We start from the raw sequence: 21,461 nt of genomic DNA on the forward strand, positions 1-21,461 counted from the left end.
TTCGATCTAAATTTAACAATTATTAAATAAAGTTAGCATTGCCATATAAGAATGAGGTTTGTAAAAAGCCATTTGCCAACTGACAAATGGTTAAAGGAAATAAACAAACACCTTTCAGATAAAGAAATCAAACCTATCAATAATCATATGAAAAATGTTCTAAATCAGTCTTGATTAGAGAAATGCAAATTAAACAATGATAAGGTACCACATCACACCTATCAGATCAGCCAATATGACTGTAATGGAAAGTGATAAATGTTGGAGGGGATGGAGCAAAACTGGGACTCTCATGCATTGTTGGTAGAGTTGTGAACTGATCCAACCATTCTGGAGGGCAATTTGGAACTATGCTCAAAGGGCCATAAAATTGAACATACACTTTGATCCTGTAATACCACTACTATATCCCAAAGAGATAATAAAAAAGGGAAATGACTTACTTGTACAAAAATATTTATAGCAGCTCTTTTTGTGGTGGCAAAGAATTGGAAATTAAGGGAATGTCAATCAATTAGAGAATGGCTGAACAAATTGTAGTATATGTTGGTGACAAAATACTATTGTGCTGTAAGAAATGATAAATAGAATGATTTCAGAAAAAGCTGGAAAGATCTATGTGAACTGATAAAGAATGAAATAAGCAGAACTAAGAGAACATTATACACAGTTAACAGCAATATTGTATGATGATCAACTTAGAAAACTTGGCTACTCTCAGCAAGGCAATGATCTGGGACAATCCTGAAAGATTTATGATGGGGAGTGTTATCCACCTCTAGAGAAAGAGTTCTGCAGAAGTCAGAGGCAGATTAAAGTATACTATCTTTCACATCAGTTTATTTACAGATTTATTTGGGGGGTTTTGGTTTTGTATGAGTGTGCTCTTACAACAATGACCAAAATGGAAATATGTCTTTCTTGCTAATACATGTATGGTCCACCTCCAGTTGCTTACCATCTCCAAGTGGAGGGAAGAGAAGGAGGAGGATGATTTGGGTCTTACAATTTTTGGGAAAGTATGTTGAAAATTATTATTACATGTAATTAGAAAAATAAAATATCTTTGAATCAAATTTTTAAAAAAGAATGAGGATGGCACATGAAACCAAGAACCTGTGCTATATACAACTTACTTTTCCTCACCCAGACCTCAGTCATAGGTTTTCAAGTTTTTTTTTTCTTTCCTTTTAATTTCTACTTCAAAATTCACCTTCCAAAGTTTTGGTTTTAATTAATCCCTCCCTTATTTTGCCTTCCTGTTGAACACCTCTTTCCTTCTCTTGATGCCTACCTGCCTACCTGTTGATTTTAATGTTTTTCTATGCTAAATTCTGTGTGTAAACATGAGTGTGCACATGTTTTCAACTCTTCTTTGGTTCTGATGACAAAGTTCATTTGACCTTCACTTCCCCTACTACTTTCTCTCTTTGTATAGTCTTGTTTTATATCTGCCCCTTATTAGGTAAAATAATAAATTTCACACCCTCTTCATTCATCCTTCTCCTGGAATATATTTCTTTTTCCCTTACCATTTCTTTTTTCACTTAAAATAATCAAAACAGAACAAAGCTGTCCCCAGAACCACTGTCTGTCTTATTTAACTTCTTAAAGTCATTAGGTGTCCTGAGAAATAAATTTGTAATATCAGATAGGATCTCCTGTTCTTCATAATGTTAGCTATCAAGTCTTGTGTAATGCTCACCAGATCCTTGGCATTTGAATTCTTTATTTCTGTATACCCATAATATTTTTAAAAATTTATCCTGAGGGGTCTGGCTTTTGGCTATGATGCTCCTGGGATTGTGAAATTGGAGTTTCTTTCAGGAGGTGATCAACACGTTCTTTCTATTTGTACTCTGGTTTTAATTGGTTTGGGCAAGTTTCTTTTTATGATTTATTGAAATATAGTATCTAATCTATAGTTGTTGTGGCGGTGGTGGTGTTTTTCTCTCATGTTTTCTAAGTCAATTTTTTTTGTTGTTTTTAAACCCTTGCTGTCTATTTTAGATTTGATACTAAATATCAGTTCCAACTGCAGAAGAGCAATAAGGGTCAGGCAATTGGGATTAAGTGATTTGCAAGCATCTACAGTCTTATTTGAACCCAGGTCCTCCTGACTCCAGACCTGGAATTCTCTCCACAGAGCCATCTAGCTGCCCCTCAATTATTTTTAATGAGATAATTTTTATTTTCCATTTTGATTTTGTTCTCCTATATCTTCTTGCCTGGTTGTCATTTACTTCTGTTTGATTCATCCAATTTTTAGATAGTTTGTTACTAGATTTTTGTAACCTCCTGTACTTAACCATTAAGTCTCCATTTTATTTTTCCTCTAGAATACTCATTTCATCAATAATATCCCTTTTAACAATTCCTTTTGTCTTTTTTTAGGAATTCAGGTAGAACTTGTGACCATTACATCCTTTAATTTAAGGCTCTACATCACCAGCATTATAATAACATTTATAGAGCACCTACTGTATGCCAGGTACTGTGTTAAGCTCTTCACAATTATTATTTCATTTGATCTTCATAAGAACCCTGGGAGACAGGTTATTATTATCCCCATTTTACAGGTAAGGAAACTGAAGCAAACCAAGGTTAAATGACCTTCCCAGGGTTACTCAACTAGTAAGTTTCTGAGGGCAAATTTGAACTGGGGTCTTCCTGGACTCCATGTCCAGTGCTCTATACCCTGTACCATCTAGCTGCCACATAGTCCCTATGGAGATAATCTCTTCCTCTAGGCCTATGTCATCAACATCCTTGGAGTCACGAAATTTCTTTATCTTCAGTGTCTTCTGTTTATTCACATTTCTAGTTTACTCCCTGAATTGGGACCTCCTTTTTGGAACAAGCACTCAGATCTCTCACTTGAGAGCCCTGAGGTGTCTTGGTGGGAGTATTGTAGGGCTGTCAAAATTGGGGATGTAGACTGTAAACGATCACCCTAATGTAAATATCAATAATATGGAACTAGGTCTTGATCAATGGCACATGTACACATATTATCTTCTTCCCATTAGAATGGAAGTCCCATGAAGGCAAGAATGGCTTTTCTTCTCCCTTGTATTTGAATCTCCAGAGCCTGGCAAATTGTAAATGCTTTAAAAATGCTTTGAAAATGCACACCTATTCATTCTGCCATCTTGACAGGAAACTGGTATTCCCTGTCAGCTCCAGTTGATTGAGGAAATCATCAAATTGATCAAGTCTCTTTATAACAGTTGTTCACATTTATGTGTTGCTTTTAATGTTTATAAAGCACTTTTCTCATAACTGTGTACAGTGAAGAGTATGTGAATCTTACTTTACCAAATAGATAAGGAGGTTGGTGTGGAGAATAGAGGACCATATTTAGATTCAGAGGACCAGCGGGCCCCCTCTCAGGTCTGCTACTTTCTTCCTGTGTAACAGCCTCTGTCATGATTTATTTTTTCTTCCTTGAGATGCTGAGCATGAATGAGGAAAAATCACAAAATTGAGGTAGTCTTACCCACTGCAGTTTCACACTGTATAACTCTACCTATATTGCTGCTACTCAACAGTCTGACTTAACCCTTGTTGTTTCTGATTGGCCAATGTCTATTCCAGACCTTCTTTTCTTTCCTTCCTCCCCCACACGATATATGACCTCACAGAAGATAACAGTCTCTTACTTCCCTGAGAAGGTGGAGGCCACCCACCATCAACACCCTCAGCCCCAATATTCCATTGCTTAAAATGTCTCAATTGCTTTACAGCCATTCTCTCCTCCTCTCTTCAAAAAAGAGACATCTTCATTAACGTCGATTCTTCTATCCGAGCCCTTTATTCCATATCCTTCTTTAACTTTATAATCTCATTTTTGTAACCATCTTTTTCTCTTTCATGGAACTTGTCTTCATCTCTACTGACTCATTTTCATCTTCCTGTGAACATCCTCACATATCCCCACTCCAGTGTCTTTCTCTGAGTTTTCTTGCTGTCCAGATGCCATCACCTCTCTCCACTTCTCAATCAAACTTCTTTCACTTACTGTACTAATCCAATAATTCCATTGTTGGGAACATACCCTTATAGTGTTATAAAAACAATTAAGAATAATTCTTTGTTCAAAGATTTTCAGAAGAGTTTTATTTGTAATTACCAAAACATGGAAGAAACCAAAGCATGCGACAGAGGAGCAATAGTTAAATAAGATGTAGTACATTCAGGTAATAAAATATTATAATGCAATTCATCATAACATGTAGTATAATAATTTCATATTATTATAGCATACATAATTATCATTGATTTTATTATATATTATTTTTACATTACATTTACATAGTTCAAAAGAACTTTATATATTTTATGTATATACATATATATATGTACATATATATACATTTGACCCTCACAACAGCCATGTGAGGAAAGTATTATCTTCATTTTACAAATAAGGAAACTGAGGCTGGTTGACCTGCTGAAAGGTCATACAACTAGTAAGTATGACCAGAATCCAACTCAGGGCTTCCTGACTCCATGTCCAGCACTCCATTCATATAGATTCCTCACCTGTCCCTGAATTATAGATGACAAGAATGTGGAATAGATAGAAATGTGCAGAGGATTTTATTAAATAAAATAAAATAAACAAAAGCAGGATCAAAAAAGGAAAAACAAAAAGAAGTGAGTGGGTAACCAAAGAATCTTGTTGGAGACTTAGAAGTGACTGAAGGGTTGTTATGAAATATCATACACTGAAATTATTTTTAAAAAATAGTTGCAAAGCACACTTAATTAGTTGGGTTGATATTTAATATTAAGATCATACTAAATAATTTTTAAACATATCAATAACCATTAGCTCAACTTCCTTTTTACCCACCCAATTCTTAAATCTTTGCAATGTTTTATATCCCTACTGCACTATAGAAACTAATCTTTCAAAGGGTAAGCCAAATCCAATTGTCTTTTTTCATCAATTCATAGATGTAGTGCTGCATAAGGATCTTAGATGATATCTGGTCCAACCCTCTCATTGGTCCGATGCAGACACTGAGACCCAGAGAGGTTGCTATTTGCCCAAATCACACCTGTAATGACAGACCCAGGAAGTGAACCTGGAGGTCTCTGACTTTTTCAGTCCTCATTCTCTTGACTTGCTCAAGATCCCCAAGCAATCTCACTTGCCAGCTTTATGCCCAGGTCCACTAATCAATGCAGGCTCTTTCTACTACTCCAGGCTTATCAACAACCCAAGTTAATATATTTCTCCCTACATTTGCTCATCCTTCTGACTTTGCTCTTTCTAATTGTAGCAATGGCATTCACTCAGTAGGCTATATTTGCAACATTGGGCTTATTTTTTTACTATTCCCTCTCTTTTCACCACTCATATACAAGGTTATCAAGCCCTGTCTATTCTACCTCCATATTTCTTCTATTCCCATTGTCTCCACCCTCTAAGTTCTCACAATTGCCTTTCTTTTATTTTTTTTAAACTCTTGCCTTCCGTCTTAGAATCAATACCAAGTATTGGTTTCAAGGCAGAAGAGTGGTAAGGGCTAGGCAATGAGCTTTAAGTGGCTTGCCCAAGGTCATACAGCAAGGACATGTCTGAGGCTAGATTTGAACCCAGGACCTCCCATCTCCAGACCTAGTTCTCTATTCACTGGGTCACCTAGATGCCCCTCACAAGACTCTTTCAACAAACCTCCTACCTCCACTGTCTCCCAGATGATTCTAATCTGCTCCCAAGAATAGCAAAAAAATTGCATCGTATCAATTGTGCTTTCTTGGACTGGGACAATATCTTAAGCTAGAGTATTCATCACCCTTCTGCTGAAGAATGAGAACTTCCCCCCACACACACACAGTTTTGTTTTGTTTTAAAAAAGGATCCTCCCTCTTACTGCACAGGAGTTCCGGAGAGCCCCATAGAAGGAAGTGTTAAAGCAAACATGTAGAGCATGCAATTCTCTCCGACTTTCAGAAGCTTTCAACTTTCAAAAAATGACGGTTGTGCCCTTGTATCAAGACCAAAGCAAGGAAAGTACAGGTGCAGTCACTAGGATCAGTTCCCATACAGTCTGCCAGTGGTCTGATGACCTTGAACACCCTTCTCTGTATCAGTTCTCATTCAAAAAAACATGGAATGATGCATTATTTTAATCATGTTTTAAAATTATTCAAAATGTTTAAATGAAAGATTGTTGTGCGTGCATGATATTTGATTAAGGAAGAAGTTGCTTCAAAGCTACATACCGTATAGGATGGAGAGAGAGGGGATGGTGTGGTACAATGGAAAGGATTCTGGACTTGGAGTCAGAAGTCTAGGATTTGGCATTAGAGAACTTGGTTTTGAATCCTGACTGCCACTTACTCTCTGTGAAAGCTGGGGCAATTTCCTTTCTCCCAGCATCAGTTTCTACATCCATAAAATAAGAGGGTTGAAGCAGATGACCCTTCAGGTCCTTTTCAGCTCCAAATCTATGATTCTGGACCACACTCCTGCCACTATCATCTGACCTTTTGATTTAACGTTAGACTCCTGGGTTTTGTCATTGTGCTTCTGGCCACTTAGGACTTCTGGTTCTTTGTATTTTCCCTTTAGTTGATCTTCCTTTCATATGTCATCTCCTCCACTTGAAGGGTGACTTCTTTGATAACAGAGATGGGTTCGATTTTTCTATTTGTCACCCTAGCACTTATGACAGTTTGGGGGCATATAGTAAGTATCAACAAATGTTTTTTCATTAGTACATATATTCATTTCACAGCTTGCATGATATTCAGGAACTATCAATATCAGGTGGTCTTATAGAAAACCAAGAATACAATCCATGAGGTGCTGGAAGGATAATGATCATGTGATCCTGAGATTTTTAGAGGAAAATGACCTAAATGAGAGTGGGAGGAAATTTCCATAAACCTCTAATGGGTTCTAGTCCTGACTCTCCCTCCCACTAACAAACTGTATGGTGTGGGCAAGTCAACATCCTCTCTCTGGGCTTAAGTGTCTTCCTCTGGGTGATAAGCAGGGGATGATCTCTAAAGATCCTCCCTACTTTAGCAGTCTATCCTTCCTTGACTTGGTAGGCTGGCTGACCGTGGTACTGGATCCCAGCTACAGCCTTTCCATGATGTTTCATATAATAACCAGGAAAGAGACCTCTCCTGGGGTTGTTGGTTCTCCTAACATGAGTCCCATCCTCTCCTGAACACTTAACTCTACCAACTTAGCCATCTCACCAGAAAGAGTTTTTATGGGATCCAGGTGAATGGAAGACAGAATGAACTGTCTCCCAAGCCTAGAATGTTCTTTCTCCTCACCTCCCTCTCTCACAGTTCCTAATTTCCTTGCATACTCCGTTTTCCAGATTTTGTCACCTGCCTTCTTCCTTTGCCCTTGTGGCCCCCTTTTCCCATTGTTGACTTTCTCACAAACTTCCATTTTGAAGAAGGGCCCAAATTAGCTTTGCTTAATAAATCTTTATTGACTTAACTTAAATATATATATACATACATATATATCATCTCCTTTATGAGTCCTTTCCTGACTCCCTGAAATCCCCCAATTTCCACAGAAATCTCCCCACAAAAATTGCCTTGTATTTATTCTGTATGTATGTTATATATACTTAGGTTGTCTCCACTGACAGAATATAAACTCCCTGAGGACAGGGACTCGCTTTTGTCTTTGTTATCTTCAATGTAGAGTTCAGTGCCTGGCATATTGATGCTTTAAAAATGCTTGTTGCTTGATTGATATTAAAAATGGAGTCACTCTGATACACTGTGGTACAATTGAATGTAATGGACTTCTCCATTAGTGGCAATGCAGTGATCCTGAACAACTTGGAGGGATCTACAAGAAAGAACGCTATCCACATCCAGAGGAAAAAATGTGGGAGTAGAAACACAGAAGAAAAACAACTGCTTGATCACATGGGTCGAGGGGATATGATTGGGGATGTAGACTCTGAATGAACATCCTAGTGCAAATACCAACAATATGGAAATAGGCTCTGATCAAGGACACATGCATTACCCAGTGGAATTGTACATCAGCTACAGGAAGGAATGGGGGAAGGGAGGGAAAGAATATCATTCTTGTAACCAAGGAATTGACTAAATAAAATTAAAAAGAATGGAGTCACTAATGAGCTTCTGTATTATATTTCAAATATATTTACAGGTTCTGGAACCATAGACTCCTGGAATATCAGGGCTGGAAAGATCTTCCTGGACCATCTTATCTTGCCTCTTCTTTTGACAGAGGAGCTGTTGCTCAAGAGAGAAATAATTCCAGACACTCTGTAAGAAGTTGCAGTTCATTCTTGGGCTTGAATGAGTGGTTCTCACCTCTATTCATCCTTTAGGATGGGTGGAATCTCATGAATTCTCTCAGGCTCATAGCATGGAAGCTCATGCATGTAACTGCCATTTCCAACACGTTACTTCTGGATTCAGTTCAGTCTTTACATCCTGGACTAAACGATCACTGCCAAGAGAACACATACAACAGGAAGTGGGAAGGACTGGGCTTGGGGCCAACACATGTAGGGGTCTGTTTAAGAAGAGATGCTAAGTGCATCTGTGGTTTGAGTTTAGGCCTTAATGTGAAAACCAAGAAGTGAACTTGCAAAAGTGATCGGTGGAGCAGCATCAAAAATGGGTTACTCTCTCTGAAGAACATTTTTATGGCTGCAGCTTCTGCTTCCCGACACCATGTAATTTCATCCCAGCTTTCACGGCTGTATATAAAATCATAAATAACTGGAAGTGTTGGGAGCAGCTGGGTGGCTCAGTGAATTAAGAACCAAACTTAGAGACGGGAGGTCCTGGGTTCAAATCTAATCCCAGATACTTCCCAGCTGTGTGACCCTGGGCAAGTCACTTGACCCCCACTGCCTAGCCCTTACCACTCTTCTGCCTTGGAACCAATATGTAGTATTGATTCTAAGACAGAAGGAAAGGGTTTAAAAAAAAGAATTGGAAATGTTCCCCAAAGGGGAACCTCACCACAATGGAAATTCCTAAAGATTATCTGTAACATCATAATTCATTCAGGAAAATAAACCTTGATGCTCCACCTCTGTGGACCTTACTGCTGCACGAGCTGAGAAGGGGAGCAGTATCCAGACAGTCAGGCATTGTGGATAACTTACTGGACTTGCAGTCAGGAAGACGCAGATTTAAATCCAGACTCTGATACATACTGGCTGTGGGATAATGAGCAAGTCCCTTGAGCTCTCTGTGAGCCTCGCTTCTCCATTTATAAAATGGGAATTATAACAATATCTGGGGGTCAGCTGGGTGACTCAGTGGGTTGAGAGCCAAGTCTGGAAACAGAATGTCCTGGCTTCAAATCTGGCCTCAGTTACTTCCTAGCTGTGTGACCCTGGGTAAGTCACTTAACCCCCATTGCCTAGTCCTTACCACTCTTCAGCCTTGGAGCAAACACATAGTATTGCTTCCAAGACAAAATGTAAGGATTTTTTAAAAATTTAAGAGTCTTTATGATAGAAGGTGGAAAGTAGTGAGTGGTGTCAGAACCTGTAGGATCAAATCCTATCTGTCAGTTCCCCCCTTCAGGCAAGTCTCAGGTTCTTCATCTGTAAAATGAGGGGGTTAGACAGGATGGTCTCCAAGGTTCCTTTTAATCCTTAATCCATGATCCCAAGTCCCTGCCCCCAGATTTATTTTTGGGATGCTCCCCCTAACTCACAAGTCACCAGCTCTTAGTTCAGCCGGCCTTGGCATTTATTGAGCTAGGCAGAGGGCAGAGTTCCAGTTGGGCACACTTCATCCTGGCAGTGTCCTGTCATCATCATTCCATTTCACCCTTCCTGACCCCAATTGAAGAAAATGAAAACTATCTCTTGTATTGAAAAAGTTTGGTGTTTTGCCCCATACAGCAGAAACGAGAAGATGACCAGAGCCAAGGAAGGAGAAAGGGAACTAGGGTCAGTTGCCAGAAACATACACATTTGGCCACTCTTCTTCTGAGGTATTATTAGGACAGAGGGGAAAGTTCTTGTTCAATTTAACACCAAATGCATTAAAGACACATTTATTCTAGACCCAGCTCTGTGTGGGAAAATCCAAAAGCCCTCCAAGCCCAGTGCTTCCCCTTTAGAACTTTACTGTATTTGAACTACTAGAACTGGTCTTCCTCCAAAGGAGGTCAACTATAGGTAACAGGAAGATGCCAAGATGACAAGCAGAGTGATGGAGTTGAAAGCGGTCATTCAGCTTACTTGAGGTTCTTTCTAGAATGGAAAAGCCAAAGCCAGGGAGCAATACTTAGCTATGAAGAATCTTCTCTTGGCCCTAGGCCAGCATCTCCCTAAGAAATATCCAAGTGGCCTTGCCTTTCGCCCCAGAACGCTCACTTTTCATGATTTTCTACACCAGAAGTATTAAAGCTAACAGGCTCTTTCGGGCAAGCAAAACTCCAGATTAAAATGTAATTGGGAAATGTCTAACAAAATAAATAAAAATACAGCACAATGGAGATAATGTCAATTTGTGGTTTCTATGTCACTCTGCAGCCAGCAGGCATCCATTTTCATTTCAATTTGACACCACTGCTCCAAACCTGACCACTGACTATAAGTCTCCAAGGTTCCTGATCTTCTGCATCCCATAAATCTCCTCAGTGACTCCTGTGCCTGATGCTTAATCATATTTTTCCCCTTTTCAGACATAGCCTCTGTAACTTTATGGCTGATTTGGTATCTTAATTCCCTTTTCCTTCTACCCTGTCTGCACAAACATTATACTGCTTGATTACCTTTTCTAGGGTTTACTTACAAGGAAAATTGAGAAGTAATACTTATACCAATGGCAAAGCTCTTAGAACTAAAGGTAAAAGAAAACTGATAGGCAAGATGGCATAATGATTAGAGGGCTGTCTTTGCAGTCAGAAGGGTCTGGATTCAAGTTTAGCCACTGGAATATACTAGCTATGTGATTCTATGCAAATCACTAAACCAGAAAGCTCTCCAGGGTGACCGATTGGAGAACAATGGAGATCTGCAAATGTCCTTGAGGAAATCTCCTTGAAAAGGAGTTCCTTACCTACCTCTGAGAAATCAGAAGTTCAGACACTCCAAAAGAAGATGTGTACTCATCCTAGACTGGGGTTTAAGATTTCTAACCTAAACTTGAACTAAACTGTGGGATTTAGAATTGAGAAGGACTTCAGATTTCATACAGTCCAAGGGTTCCTGATTGAAATCCAGGGTCCTTGAAGATCTTCAGATAGATTTGGGGGAGTCCAAGAAGTTGAATAGAAAAAAAATTATATAATTATTTTTACTAACATCTTCACTGAAATTTTACATTCCCTTCAATTGGGATTAAAAAAATATTCTGAAAAGGGGTCCATAGATTTCACCAGATTGCCAAAGTCATCTGTGACATAAAAAATACTTAAAAGCTTTGATCTAGTCTTGTGTCTTCCTTTTGAGTCCTTCTCATTTGTGCATCATCAGATACGTATGCCAGATCTGAAACAATCAGTGGTTCAGTACCAATCAAAAGCAGAATTTATGAGCTCCCACTTTTTTTTTTTTGCTTTTATTTCAACATCACAGTTATTTTGGGGATATATATCCCTTCTTAAACTTCCCACTTCCCATCGAGACTTTCCTGGTAACCAAAAAAAAAAAAACATATTTAAGCAAAACCAACAACACATCAACCATGTCTGATGCTTAGACATGGGGACATTCTGTAGTTCTAAAACCAAAGTCCCCCATCTTAGTAAAGAGAAAGATGGAAATCCATTTCCTCTTCTTTTCTCCAAATCCAAGAAGGATCACTATAATTACACAACATTCAGTTTCATTTCATCATCCTTTTCATTAATATTGTTGTAGCCATTGTGCCTATTGTTTTCCTGTTTCTATTTATTTTAGTCTATATTAGTTCATTCAAACCTTCCCACGTTTCTCCAGAATTATTCACATTTGTTCAATCCTCACAGGATCATATTCTAATGCATTTATATAGCCATTCCCCAAAGAATGAGAACCTACTTTCTCTAAGTTTTTGCTGCCGCCATAAAAGGGCTACTATGATTTTTATATTTATGAAACTTTTCTTTCTGTCTTTGCCTTTTTTGGGGCCAAAGCCAAACAGGAAGGACATATTAGTTCAAAGCAAAAGACTTTTATTCAAACAGTATAGTAAATTAAGTGACAAGGGAGAAAAATGTCTCCCATAGTCACATTTTCTAGTGTGTTATCACCACCAATGGGGAGAGGATCCATACACAAATGAACATGTATGGGACATTTATGTAGGTAACACGTCCAGCCAGAGCAAACATGAGTTCCTATTATGTGACTTTCAGTCAAATTTTCCAGCCCCTGCCAACACTCTGACTATGGAATAGAGAAATGTCTTTTAATTCTTATCAGTCTTTATCCCCTCAAACCAGTATGACAACTTCACCCAACAAAAAAGAAGCTCTTTGGGGTTGGAGTGATGAGACTTTCCTCAGCTCCCATAATACTCCTGATAAAAGCCTGCAAATTACCCTGAGAACAAAAACAAAAAGGACTAATTGAAACCTTCTGAGCTATTATATCCATTATTCTAAATTCCTGACTTTGTTATACATACCAGTCAGCTGACAAATCTCTGGTCTCATTTCAGATGAAGAAACTAAGGTCCAGAACGACAAAGTGATTTGCCCAATTTTCCACTGATAATAAGTAGAGCTAGGATTCAAGACGAGGCCATTGAACTTCAAATCAAGAATTCCTTCCACGACATCAAACCATCTTCTGCTGAAGTGCCCCAGATGTAGCATGGTCCACCCACTATCTAAGCCAGAATGTCAAGCCCTTCTTGGGTCTTCTAGTGAAGAAAAGTAGCTTTCCTTCTAGAATATTACTAAGCCAAATTTAGGATTAGTCCACTTGTGTAAACTTGATCAAAACTTTATTCATTTTATAGATTGGATCCCATCTTCATATAATCAGGAAGTCTCCTGTTGGCATGACCTTACTTCATTTTGTTCTACCCACATTCCTATATAATCCCATGGCTAACTAGCTTTCTTCACCCTTTCCTCTCTCAAAGGAAATTTTAAAAAAACAAACATGAAAAATAGACAAATTTCTAACACCTGAAAAAAAGCCCAGAATAATTTAGTATAGATTGCCTCTAAATTCCCAAGAAGAAGAAAAAAAAAGCTCTTTCTATATGCTATGTTGTAGAGCAGTAACTCTCAATGTGTGGTCCTGCGACATCTAGGGAGATCACAAGTTTAAGACCATTTTCATAATAATATCAAAATGTTTTCATTTTAAATATAGTAAGGATCAATAGCTACACTGCACAGAAACAATAGCTCTTGCAGGGAAAGGTCCTCAATCATTTTTTTTAACTCTTACTTACTTTTTTAACTCTTACATTCCACCTTAGACTTAATACAGGGTATTGGTTCTAAAGCAGAAGAGTGGTAAGGACTAGGCAATGGAAGTTAAGTGACTAGCCCAGGGTCACATGGCTGGAAAGTGTCTGAGGCCAGATTTGAACCCAAGGCCTCCCATCTGTAGGCCTGGCTAGACCCACTGAACTACCCAGCTCTCCCCGGTCCTCAATAATTTTTGAGAGTGCAAAGAGATCCCCAAAATTTGAGAACCATTATTGTAGGGGATCTGGTGAATGCTAATTTGGAAGGATTAGAAGAAATGGGCAGGGAAAAAAACTCAACAATGAACACAACTAGACTGGAAAACTGCCTGGAAGGAGACCACACCTTTCCTCTACAAGGTTCCAAGGGTTTCTCATGGTCATGTTTTGATCCTTTCAGAGGAGGGAGATTGAGTGGCAAGAAAATAGTTCACCCCAACAGGTAGCTTTACCATGACTTGCTCTTCTCTATAGACAAGCCCTGACTTTGCCTCTTACTTCAAGTCATGCAGATCCATAAATCCAAAGAGTGGGCAAGGAAGTCTTTTTCTTCCTACTTGAATATTCATTTAGTATCTATCAAGGTATTTCCCCTGGAGACTTGTTTCTAATCTCCTTTATGATTACATACTTACTGTTAATTGAACCTCGCAGGGCAATTCTAGAAGGTAGATTACCTAACCATGAGAACCACCCTTCCCCCAACATTCTCCAGTAAAAAAACAACCAAAGACTCTGGGGAAGTGCCAAGATTGGTAGGCAGAATTCAATAGAGTGCTCTACTTGGAGTCAGTAAACCCAGGACTGAGTTCTGGCCATGTCACTTAACTGAGAGATCCTGAGCAAGTAATTGAATGTCCATCACAAAAGCACTTTATATACCTCAAAGCCTACATAAATGTATATAAACATGAATTACTAGCATCATCACATGGTAGGACCTGTAAAACATCATTCCAAACTAAAATAACCAGGGGGCAAATTTCAGAGACACTTTGATCATAATTGAAATTTATCCAAGACATTAACACATCTTCTAAACACCTAAGGCAGACAGTATACTAGGCAGATAGGGATGCTTGATGTACAAACCATCTGAAATAATTAAAAGGGACTTCTCTGATAAGATTAGAAGGTAATTTACTGGACTATACCTGTAACTTACCACACGATACATGTTTCCTGGAAGGCTCTTTCCCAAGTTTTCATGGGGTTTAATGCCTAAGAACTAATAAATTTATGCTACCGAGTCTCAAGTTCTTCACTTCAGGAAGGCAATCCTACTCTTCCTTAATTTATTCCATATCTAACTCACCACAGCAGCTTTCCCCACTATTTTATTCTCTTCTCAGACTTTCCATGTCATTCATCCTTCATTTTGCTTCATACTTCACTGAAAAAACAGAAGCCACTCAATCAGAGGTCCTGCTGCTGACATCATTCCTCACTATGTCCTCTTTCATTACAGTCTCTGATGAGATGGACATCATGATGGCCAACGTCAACCCTACTATATATGCTCTTGATGCTAGACCCTATCTTCTCAGTAGATTGTCCCCACTTTCTCTTTAATCTTGAATCTTTCCCTTATTTCCCTGTTGCCTATGAATAAGCCCAAGTCTCTGCAATCCTGAAAAAATTCACAAGAGTGTCACCATTAAATATCATCATTCCATATATCTTATCCTCTCTCAACTCTCAAAGCCACCTATGATCAAATCTCCACTTCCTTTCTTCTTATCTCACTCTCCTCTGTAATCTGGCTTTCCACCTCTTCATTCCCCTGAAAGTGCTGTCTCCAAAGTTCACAGTGACCTAATTGCCAAGTTGAATGGTCTCTTCTCAATTCTCATCCTTGCTGACCTCTGCAATATTTGACACTGTCAACCACCTGCTAATCCTCCATACTCTTTCCCTTTGTGGTTTTCTGACTCTATTATCTTTTTTTTGTTCTTTTCCTATCTCTTTGACTACTTTTTCTTTTTCTTTTTTTTTGCAAGATCTTCATTCATGTCACATGCAATAACTGTAGATATAACTCAAGGTTCTGTCCTAAGCAGTCTTCTCTCTCTATCATCTTTTGCTAAAGTTCCCCAGACATAACATGGTCCATCCAGAATCTAAGCTAGAAATCTAATTCTTCTTGGCCCTTCAAGTGAAGAAAAACAGCTTTCCTTCTAGGATCATTACTAAGCTGAATTTAGTATTAGTTTACTTGGATACACTTGAGCAAAGCTTAATCCGTTTTATAGATCTGATACAATGTTCATACTTTCAATGATATAACCCTAATTCATATTGTTCTACCCACTTTCCTACATTATCCCACCATCCCAACATTCCTCTTTGTCTCCTCTCTCAAAGGAAACCAAAAACATGAAAAGTAGACACATTTCCAATACCTGAAAAAAACCCAACAGAATAATTTAGTATAGATTATCTTGATGATCTCATCAATTCGCACTATCTCTTCTTCTTCTTTAACTCTTACCTTCCATATTAGAATTAATACTGTGTATTACTTCTAAGGTAGAAATATGGTGAGGTTAAGTGACTTGTCCAGAGTCATACCACTAGGGAGTATCTAAGGCCAGTTTTGAACCCAGCACATCCCATCTCTGAGCCTGACTCTCAATCCACCGAGCCACCTAGTTGCCCCTCCATTATTTATTCTATAGAAGTGATCCCCAGATCTATTTATCCAGTTCTACTATCTCTCTTGAGTTCTATTTCCATGTCACCAACTATCTATTGTATATTTCAAACTGGCTATCCCAAGGCATCTCAATTCCAAAATACAATTCATTACCTTTTCTCCCAAACCTTTCCAACTTCTGAACTTCCATATTCCTGATGAAAGCACTACCATCCTTCCAGTCAGTTTGCTTCCTTGGTGTCATCTTCAATCTCTCTTTCTTGCTTATCCCACATATTTCAATTGCCAAATCTTGTTATTTCTTTCTCTACATCTTTGGAACACATCCTCTTCTCTCCACTGGCAGAGTGACCACTCTAGTTCAGACCCCCATCACTTCTCTCCTAGATCATTACTACTTAGTCTCTCTGTCTCAAGTCTCTCCCCACTCTGATCCAGCTTCTACTTAGCTACCATAGTGATGTTCCTAAATCATAGGGCTGATTCCAAGATCAAATATAGTCTTTTGTTTGGCATTTTAAGTTCTTCACAACTTGGCTCCTTCCTCCATCTCCAATATTCTTATATTCCTCTCCCATCCATCCATTCTACAAACTCAACTTCATGAGCAGACTTGTTTTCCTCAGGCAGGGCACCCCATTTCCTTTCTCCATTTTTTGCTTCCACTGTTCCTCATGCTGACATGCTCTTCTGTCCATCTTCAGACTCTTGGAATTTCTGGCTGCTCACGTGTCACTTCCTTGAAGAGGCCTTTCTTGTTGCCCCAACTTGCTGATGGCATTATCATGAGGGTTACTTCTAACTACTATGCATTTCTCTTGTATGTTCTGATTCATAGATGTTGGCTCTCCCATTGCTACAGAAGTCCCTTAAGGAGGACAGGGACTATTTTTTTCTTTTTCTTTGAATCCCCAGACTTTATTACAATGATTGACATATAGGGAATATTTAATAAATGCTTACTGAATAAGTGATTGACTCATTGAGAGAATAGCCATGTCAAAAGTTGTCACAGGTGAGCGATGCTTTCGCCAGTTTAACCAATACCTTTTAAGGGACTCTAACAGAAAGAGAACCAAAAGAAAAAATATATGTAGCAAGGCTTGCTTAGGCTCATCCAAAATGGAGGCACTCTGCATACCATACAGGTCAGGGTAGCCTCCTTTGAATGGCTGCCTGAAGGAGAAGCAAGCTTTGTTTTTTAAATTGCTCAAATTGAGACAGTCCCGCTCTTTCTGGCTCACACTTTTCCTTCCCTCTTTTTTTCCTACTCAGTGTTGAGAGTGAAGATGAGAGTTCACTCTCAGTAATGGGCACTATGGATGGAACTGGTCAAAGGGGAAGGATATCCTTTCCTTAGTCTTTCTTTTACCCAGGCAGATCTCAGGTTTCTGTTCTGTCTTGCTTATCCTTCTCAGTTGCAGAAATGGTGAAATAGACCCCACTGGACCCAGTACTTCAAGCCATGGAGATTTGGGAACCAGGACCCCAAGTGGAAACTGAACTCTGGCCCAAGTACCCTGGCTTCTCAGGGCTTTCCTGCTGGGTTAGTCTCAAGCCCAAGAAGGGATTTTGGACCTCAAGGAAGATGAATAGATTGATGAAGAGGGAAGGGAACAACCATTTAATAATTGCCTACTATGTGCCAAGCATTATTCAAACACTTTACAGACATTATCTCATTTGATCGTAGTAGCAACCTTATTAGTTAAGTTCTGTTATGATTTCAATTTTTTTCAGCTGAGGAAACTGAGGCAGATAGCAGTTAAGTGACATGCCTAGGGTTATAGCTATTAAGTGTCCAAAATCACACCTGAACTCAGGTTTTCCTGATTCCAGGCTCAATGCTCTCTCTGCTATGACACTTAGCTACTTCTTTTTTTTTTTAATGTATTTATTTATTTAGTCAATTTAGAACATTATTCCTTGGTTACAAGAATCATGTTTTTTCCTTCCCTTCCCTCCCCCCACTCTTCATTAGCTACTTCTAATGGGTCACTTCACTGTCAAAAGTTTCATTGTCAAAAATAAAAATACTGTGGGGCAGGAGCAGGGCATTAGAAAAGAAGGCTTATAATTCTTAAAGTTCAGTGGTAGAGAAAAATTATTCCGCCTCTTTCTTTGTTCTCTGCTCTCTTCCCTTCCTCCATCTAATTCTTTTTTTCCTCCATTTAGTTTCTTCCTCTTACCATTTCTCTCTTTTCCTCCTTTCTTCTCTCTCCCTTCTTTTCTTGTACTCTCTTCTCATCTCCTTCATCCTCTTCTCTCTTCCATCCTTGTCTCTCCCTCACTTACCATCTCATCCTTTCCCAAACTGCTGGACTCTCCTTTTTTATCTCTCGACACTAGGTAGCCATTCTCTACTCTCCCTTTTAGGAGTTTCTGGCCCTCAGAGACCATTTCTCCACACACTACCTCCTTGCTCTTTCCTCTGTGCCCTGGGCCATCTGCTTGGCAGGAAATGTAAAGCACCCCACTGAAGGACTTGTACCAAATGTCCTGCTCTAAATCTGTGATCCCATGATGCAAATCTGTAAAATGAGGATAATGTACTTGGCTGGCTTCCTTAAATATATCAGGGTTTCCCTCCCAGAGAATTTGTTAATAGACTCCCTGGAGTATAGCAATGGAATACCCTAGTCTAGAAGCTGTCTCAACAGCACAAAGACTCAATCAAACTCTTAAATGTGGTCCTTTAAATAAGATGGCTTTTCTTCTGTTCCACTAATTAAATAGTTTCATTTCAGGGGAAGGACTCCAAGAAAACTCCTAGGCATATGCCCAAAGCTTCAATTATCCTAACTCAGCATGATATGGCTCTCCTTTGCCACTCTCTGAATCATAAGAGGTGCTGGGTCTTGCACTCAAGTGCATATCAGTGAAAAGGGGCCAAATTCCAGGAGCTTTTGTAAAGCTGACCCAGTTCAGTGTCCTGGGACACAGCAGAGAAAGCCTCCTTGGTTATGCTGGCCTTTGTAAATATAGCCTGTAACTTTCTCAAATTCCTCAGTTCCCAGAAAAATCTTTCTTTCAACTGATCCATAGCATCATTTCCCTGCAGCTGGAAGGACTCAGAGGTGGTCTAGTCCAACCTCCCCATTTTACAGATGAGGAAAATGAAGCCCAGGGAGATAAATGATTTGACTACTAATTTATCTTGTTGGAAGTAAAATCTGGAGGTAGGTCTTTTTAGTTTTATTTTTAGACAAATGAGGTTAAGTAACTAGCCCAGGGTCACACAGCTAAGAAAGGTCTGAGGTCAAATTTGAACCCAGGTCCTCTGAACTCTAAGCCTGGTGCTCTATCCACTGATCCACCTACCTGGCCCTGGTCATGGGTCTTTACACTGATTCTATGGAGGTGAAAAACTACCAATTTACAGGCAATGATGATAACGACAGCTCAGTTCACTTTGCATCAGCTCATACAGACCTTTTTATGTCTCTTTGAAACAGTTTCTTCACTTTTTTCAACTAGATCATATTCCGTTCCATTCATGTACCATAATCTCTTCAGCCATTCCTAAATGATGGGCACCCCAGTAGTATTCAGTTCTTGGCCACTACACACGCAAAAAAAATCTGTTAAAAATATTTCTGAACATCTAGGACCTTTTCCTCTTCCTTCTATCTCCTTGGCAAATAGATATGGACTGGGGCTAAGTCTAAAATTAGCTCTGAGTGTTCTGGCACTGCTGGACTAGATCAGAAGTTTGGGCACTGAATTAATGATTTAAGCCATCCCCCCTTCATCACTTCCAACTCTGGCCACTTGCTTGTGACCAGGTAGAATTTGTGATCTAAATAATCAATGGCTATTTATTAAGTACTTTTTTATGTGTCAGGAACTATACTAAGCTCTGGGAAGACAGATGTAAGGCCTCTCCCTTGCAAAAAAAGACTCTATCTCTTGGGCACTTCCTCCCAATGGAGGTTCCAAGAAAACTCACCAGTGGGAGGGGAAAGCTGTAAGGGCAGAGGGTTCTTCCAGGGTGAGAAGGCAGATGAGACATTGTGGGTAGAAGTCCAAGGAGTCAGGAGCAGAGCTGAGATAGGACAGGAGTGGACATGGCTGGTCTGGGCCTTTCCTCAACATGGAGGTTCCAAGGAAGAACTTCACCAATGGGGTCTCCAAAGGTAGAAGTTCCTTCCAGGATGAGAAGGCAGTTGAGGAATGGTGGAGAATTCCAAGGAGTCAAAAGCAGTCATTAAAAAACAACAACAACAAAGGATGGATGGCTTGAGAGTGAACCTCTTCTACTCAGATAGTCTATAATTTTGTTTCGTACTAGATATCAGCCTTGGTAGCAATGGGTTTCCCTCCATCAAAGATCCATCATTTCAGAGGCTCTGTGTGGCAGCCATATATTTTTAAATTTCTTTTTCTTCTACATCGACCCTGTCTTCCTGAGAATGAAGAAGTTTATTAGCAGCCATGTGCCAGAGTCACAAAGCACATAGTTACCATCATCATTCAATAAAATATTTCTAAGGGGCAGCTAGGTAGTACAGTAGCCTAGAATCAGGAAGACCTAGGCTCAAGTCTGGCCTCTGAAACTTCCTAACTATGTCCCTGGACAAATCACTTAAACCCCTTTGGAATTAATGAGGAACAGAGGCATCCAGAGTTAAATGACTTGTCCAAGATTACCCAAGTAGTGTCTGGTGTTGGATTTGAACTCAGGAAGGAGTCTTTCTGACTCCAGGTGCCCTAGATGACCCACTGTGATTTCTTCTTTGATTGCCTGACCACTACTTAGTCCGATGTTTTTCATTGGACTGTTTCCTCCTCATGTGCTATATTAGCTTGGGCTCTATGGTGGTACGTTATAGCTCATAAAGCTCTTTCATCCCCAAAATACTTTTACTACCTGCTTCATACTTTATAGTAGCAATTTACAGATGAGGAGACTGAGCAAGGATCAGATGATTTCATAGACTTAGAACTGGAAAGCAATAACTACCCATCCTTTCATATAGCTTATCCTGTAAAGTGGGCAGTGAAAACTATCATCTGAGAAATGGGGTCCAGTATATAGAGCATGTAGATGCCTAATGAAAAGAATATGTTGTTGTTCAGTCTCATCTGACTCTTTGTTGTCCAATTCAGGGTTTTCTCTTTTTTTACTTTTTTTTTTTACCAATTATATGTAACATTGAATTTCCAGTTTTTGTTTTCCAAGCTATACTCCTTTCATGGAGGCTCAAGAACTGTCTGAGCTATCATTATAAAATAAATAATCATAATCACATTCCTTTAGGACTTTTAGGTGGCAAGGTGGCACAGTGGATAGAGTGCCAGGCCTGGCATCAGGAAGACTCATCTTTGAGAGTTCAAATGTGACCCTCAGATACTTATTAGCTGTGTGACCCTAGACAAATCACTCAACCCAGTTTGC

The 21,461-nt window shown here is 39.3% G+C and overlaps 1 long non-coding RNA gene across 1 annotated transcript; it reads right to left on the reverse strand.

The window, feature by feature from the left end:
• Positions 1-4,092: 4,092 nt before the first annotated feature.
• LOC103097256 (uncharacterized) lies at positions 4,093-20,509 on the reverse strand. Its single transcript, XR_461751.3, has 3 exons — positions 20,013-20,509; positions 19,496-19,625; positions 4,093-8,476 (listed from the first exon to the last, which is right to left on the reverse strand). It is a non-coding gene; the product is annotated as an uncharacterized LOC103097256 (long non-coding RNA).
• Positions 20,510-21,461: the final 952 nt, after the last annotated feature.

This window comes from Monodelphis domestica, chromosome 2 (assembly GCF_027887165.1).
Source record: "Monodelphis domestica isolate mMonDom1 chromosome 2, mMonDom1.pri, whole genome shotgun sequence".
NCBI classification, from domain to species: domain Eukaryota; kingdom Metazoa; phylum Chordata; class Mammalia; order Didelphimorphia; family Didelphidae; genus Monodelphis; species Monodelphis domestica.